Source organism: Papaver somniferum, chromosome 6 (genome assembly GCF_003573695.1).
Source record: "Papaver somniferum cultivar HN1 chromosome 6, ASM357369v1, whole genome shotgun sequence".
NCBI lineage: Eukaryota > Viridiplantae > Streptophyta > Magnoliopsida > Ranunculales > Papaveraceae > Papaver > Papaver somniferum.
In genome coordinates, this window is record NC_039363.1 from 74,447,807 (window position 1) to 74,453,856 (window position 6,050).

The 6,050-nt window shown below is 35.1% G+C and overlaps 1 long non-coding RNA gene across 2 annotated transcripts; it reads left to right on the forward strand.

Annotated features, from left to right (window-relative positions):
• The first annotated feature begins 2,146 nt into the window (after nt 1–2,146).
• LOC113285770 lies at nt 2,147–3,676 on the forward strand. 2 transcript variants are annotated; one of them, XR_003328927.1, is made up of 3 exons: nt 2,147–2,355; nt 2,769–2,834; nt 3,455–3,676. It is a non-coding gene; the product is annotated as an uncharacterized LOC113285770 (long non-coding RNA). The 2 variants fall into 2 exon arrangements; XR_003328926.1 differs by having other exon boundaries at nt 2,147–2,834.
• Nucleotides 3,677–6,050: the final 2,374 nt, after the last annotated feature.

Below are 6,050 nucleotides of genomic sequence, written 5' to 3' on the forward strand. Positions count from 1 at the left end.
AGCAAGTAAAGCGACATAATCATTACTAGATTTCCGAAAAAGGGTTGGTTTAACCAGTAAATGAGAAACCACAACTAAAGAACAAGTATCGGTTTGTGTCTTCATAGTCGAATTACACATAGATACCCCCTTTTGGACGGTCTTTAGTTGAACTCCATAGGTTTTCCACCAATTAGAATACTCAATTTTCTTGAAACATTTTCCACAAAATGTGTATTGCTTCCACGGTGAACACAATGTCTATCACCAGACACCATCGTGATCAGGAAAAACAAGTAACGTAAGGTATATATTGAAGGTTGCAAACAGTTTGAAAGAAATGTCCAAAAAATCTGCAAATAGTTCCCAGAGAATCTTTAAGAAGATAAAATCAACTAAAACCAAGCAGTATGGTTGATAAAAAAAAAGATCCACAGAAAGAAGAAACAACTTAAATTAAGCAACTCTTCAATATAAATTCTCTTTGTTAGACAGAGAAATAAGTTTGACGAACCCAACAAGGATATAAACTTATCGAAACTTTGATACTTTAATCAGTTCATAAGAAAAGCTTCGTTGAGCAAAAAATTAATAACCGAAATACCATGGTCGTGCGGGTTCTAAAAAACAACAAGATATTGGAACTACATGCAAACATCTAATAATTTGTAGAATTAACGAAGGATTCAATAATGAAATATATATGTAATAAGATCCAACAAAGGTTTCAAAACAAACCGATGTAATAAATCAACAGAAGAACATATAAGTAACACTTATTTAGTAGTCGAAATAAAATAATAAAAAAAACCTTACAATAAATTGCAGAATAAAGATAGGATTAAGAAAGCACCCAATCTACCATGGATGCTCTGATACCATGTTAAGAAGCTTAAGGTTCATCAACAAAATGTTAGATAGATTAAATCAATCCCTGAAAGAGATATTTATGGTGTTTACAAGATAAAGGAAGGAAAACAAAGAAAAAATGAAACTCAAATTTAGACTACTATTACAACCACTAAGGGCAAGCAATATGATGACCCTTTTCGCTTAGCTATAGCCTATTTAAAGCTAAGAAAAATGGGTCTGAAGCCTACCTCACTATGGCAAATTTGGATCCCTTAGCTAAGTTTCCGTGTAAATAGTGTCAAACGGATACTGAGTATCTGTGTAGTAAAAAAAAAAGTGAAAAAGGAGAAATATTATCCTAAAATAACGAAAAACAGAAACGGATACTGAGCACCCGTTGAATATTACACGAAAACTGAGTTTCCGTAAAATGAAAAAGCAAACAGATACTCAGTATCCGTGTGATTTCTCTACGCTACATAGCTTATCAGATCTGACCAACTTTTTAGAGTAGCTACGGGATATCTGAAAATACGAAGGTACCCAAATACACCACAATGTTTTATTTATCAACCTATAAGTCCTCTACCGAATGTGATCGTCTATGGACAGAGTCGAGACAATACAACAGATTCGGTTCACACTTCGTGTGATCGTCTATGGATACAAGATCGAGACAATACAACAACAAGGTCACTTGTGTGATTGACTATGGATATAAGATCGATAAGATACGACAACAAAGTGCACACTTGATAATAGGTTCGGTAATAGCCAAAACTCTATAGTATTAATATAAAGTGTTACGGAAATAATGTACAAGTGTAATTTACTTCAAATTATATAGATCAAATACAATTGCGTAATAGTAAAGTAAATGGCGCAACAAGGTTTTGTTAACGAGGAAACCGAAAATGCAGAAAAACTCCGGGACCTAGTCCAGTTTTGAATACTCTCAGAATTAAGCCGCTATATAAAATCTAATACCAACTTCGTAAAGTTGAGACCAAGCAGACTACCCCTAGCTACTTAGTTTCGCCAGTATCCATGCACCTTCGACTTCTAGTGTAACAGAACAAAACTTTTTCTCAGGTTTAATTGAACCCATCGGGGTTAGAAATCAAATACTACATTGAGTGTGTTAAAAATAAGAAAATGTAAATCTAATGTTTGTGTGCCTTTAATAATTTTAGGTGGCTTAACAGTAGATGATGGTTTCTAAATCGGGAGTTTGCCCTAATATAAATCCCTAGTGCCTTAATAGGCATAGATGCATGATGCACACTTGCCAGGCTTTTGGAAAGTAGATATGAAAATGAAGCGGAGATCCCGATTTCTTTGGCTCGGATATACTTTCTACTTTTCTCTCCTTTCCCTTTCTCTGTTCAACTGAAAACCGAGAGGAATTTAGTGGAATTCATGGGTGCATGAACATGGTTTAGATGAGAGTAAGTAAAGTTGATGATGCTGTTAACGTTGGTTGATCTCCTAAGCGGGGAAATGGGATTTCTTCTCCCTGTTGCGGTAATCATTCTTTTTACTTGGATGAACAAGAAATTCTTATCAATTAGTGGATTCGTGAAGTCATAATCAATGATGTAGATAAAGGATTTTAGTTGTAAAACAGTGCAAGTACATTCGATTGCTGCCACTCAATTATAGGAAGAATGATAATATTTTGTGAATGTTTAGGGTTTATGGTTGGTTAGGGGAGTTGGGTTTGTTTCCTAAATTGAAATTGCAGGGAAGGAGATATTAACTATGGTACAAAGAAACAACAAGTCTAAATCTCCTTTACCGCCAGAAAACGAGAACAAGGTGTTTGAGAAAAGGTCTCAAAGGACAGTAAAAAGAGTTCTAAGTTTTCTTTTAATTCTGATTGTTTTCTTTCATATGCTGACACTCTGTACTTTGCCTTACTACATAAAATGCCACAGATAAGAGCAGTCAATCTACAAACAAGTTTAAGATAGATGGTGGCGCTACGATTTGTCTGCACTGGGGTAATTTTCTAAGTATTTTCTTCTTTTCTCTTAAATAATTTTTGTGGCTGTTGTAAAATCCATGGCTAGCTTATTTCGGTGTTAAAGGAAACATCTTGCCAAATATAAGTTTGAATTTAATCTAAGTATACTTTTTGTATGAGAGATTTTGCAATTCCTGATAGAAACTTGGTGGTCGATTTAATTACGCATGCTTTGAACTGATGTGATTATAGATTGGGATTCATAATCTCTTTGGTGCTTAATTTTTCGATGAAATGATCATATGAACCGTTTTACAGGAATTTTGTAATTCTGTACGAGATTTTATGTTAGTGTTTTTCCCCACTTTCAGTCTTAGTATCTTAGGATTTTCTTTGAATGGTTTGGGTACACTTTTCTTCTATGTCTTCCAACTGGTCAGTGTGAGTGGTAAAATTTTATGAACCCGCAGCAACGGTTGCATATTGACTACATATGAAATGATGACTTAAATTATTAAACTGGACTTGAAAACGGTGAGAGGGAACAGTAGTTAGTGGTTGAATACATACTCCATAACCATATATGTGCTCTTCCTAAGGTGGATGAATATGATTTTATTGAGTTTGAGATTATGCACTAACTTTCTTTCATTGTAGGTAATCCAATGGACATGATATCTTAAGAGCTGACATACCTTCTGATGGTTCTTTTGTTTATGTTTATTTTAATACTTTGTGCGCTTGTGTAATCACTATGGAACTAAGAATCTTTGAAGGAAACATTTTCAAAGAATTAGTCCACATAAGTCTGGCTTTGATGTAGTCGTACTATATATTTAACTTTTTGTTGTATTGTGTAAATGAAATGGGTTTGCTAAACTACCAAGTACAGACCACATGTCGTTTGCCGACTCCGGAGTAATTCCTTAGACTTGTACATATTCTTACTACTACGTCAATAGCATACATGTATGGATTTATAAACTTGCCGAAATGGTGTACTTTGGATATGTTACGGTGTCTAAATGTTGTTGGTGTCACTTGTAGGTGATAGTAAGATATCTTGGTTGTGGTTGACGTTGTGGCAGAATTCGATGTTGTATCTTTTTGTGTGATGCACAGACGTTTTACGATCTAGCATGAAATGATCTGTAGATGACTAGGTATGACCTTTTATAAAGTGCTGTTACGCCTTTTTTTCTCTTATACTATTTAGCGAGTGGTGGCATTCATTCACAGATACAACAGTACAACGGATTTTCATTTTATGATTTGTTTGTTTTGGGTACTTTAACTTAGCTTGTAACAATCTGTATCCAGTACCACTAGTAAGATACTTATCTCAGACTTAAATCTTGTTGGTTTATGTGCTTTGTTTTCCTGTCCGTTTCAAGCTATTCTGTTTTGGTAGCTACATTTTCAATTAACTCATATTTGGTAAATAATGGAGGATTAATGAATGCTTTAGAGTTTGTTAAGGACTGGGATTGTTGGGATTCTTGTAGAGCTCACGTTTGTAGGTTAAATGAGCTTTACACCAACAACAGAAACCCATCCCTATCAATTTCAGTTTGGCAGTGCAGGAGTTCGACTAAAATCCTAAGAGCATCCACAGTCATGACCAAATTCGGGGACTATACCCAAATTTGGTCCAAAAACCAGCCACAGTGGAAGGGACTAAAGCTATATATGGTATGGAAAATTAGGGTTTGAGACTAAATGTAGTCACTAACCAGACCAAATCAACATATAGTGGGGCACATGTATTAATAGCGTTTGAGATTAGACGCAAGTATAATGAACGTTTGTATCCAGGCGGAAATAAAACCAACGTTTGAATGGGGCGCAGTTATTAGCTCCGCCCAGCCAAACTCATATAATACCTGCGCCTCACACCAGGAGTGGTTAATATATCCGCCCAAAATGGGGACCTGTGTGTTTGTCGTGTACAACGTCCCATGAAACGCATCTTTTATCCCCGTCTCACTCCATGCGTTTGTAATACTTACGCCCGTATCCAAGCGTGCACAATACCAGCGTCTCATACATACGTTCAAAATACCCACGCCTCACTGTCATACGCTCGTTATACTTATGTTTAACTTGGGGCGCTATTATATCGTCCGCATGATTAAATTTTAGTCTTTCACCACTGCATTTCACCTCCACTATACCCAATTTTTTTTAGCTTTTAGTATGACTTTTAGTATTTAGTCCCCTTCATGATTGTGGTTGCTCTTAAACGTATTTAAATGTAATTCATTTTATTTTTGTTTTCGAGTGACGTATCTGAAGGTTTTGCCTTGCTATTCGGGTTGAAATCCAACCCGTTAGAGGGGAAATTTTCCTGTCCGTTAAATTTTTTAAATAAATTCGTTCAGTCTTCTGTTTCATTTCTACATGCACTGAAGTTATCTCTCTGCATTCACATCCAAGTTCAAACATAAATATTGATCTCTTAGCTCCTCCCAAGTATATTGATCTCTTGTGACTTGAACACCTCATTCCATAATCCATGTCATCGGTGTGGAACCTGAGAGTAGATATTAAATCACATGATTGTTAAAAAAATATACGAAAAACCGATGATGTGAAATAGTGATATATACATGGACATTTAAAAGTTGTTCATTAATATTTGTATACCTGTATTATAGTTTTAATAAGTATTCAGTATGAGGGAAAAATAAGGGTAACTGATTGTAGCATGGTAACCTGTAATAGGAGAGGCTCTAAGAATGATAGACTTGTGATTTGAGCAGTGAGGTAGGCAAGGGCGAGAGAAATTTAATAGGGACACAAACATTATTACCCATGGATTATAGGTTGAGTTGTGTTTTTATGCAAGTCCTATTAGTTAGACAGTGAGTATATAAATGTTTTTCGCTACGCATCTACAAATTTATTTGTAGATACATCGCCTAAGAACGCAGGAATATCTGAAGCAAAAAATGTATTCAATAGATAATTTTACGTTATTTTCGATACGGTTAATAAAAATAGGATTTTACATTTGATACCTAGGAGGGGATGGACAATATGACTCACAAATTACTTTATTGAAGACAATATATTGAATGTATGAACCAAAAAGAAAAATTGTCGACTTACCGGAATTAACCATGCGACAAACCAAATCTAGTATACCACATTTAATACTCTACATATGTTGTTATCCGAGTATGTAATAACATATAGGTTTACTAAGGAGTAATCCATTGCCATCGAGGAATACAAATTTGGGGGAAAGGTT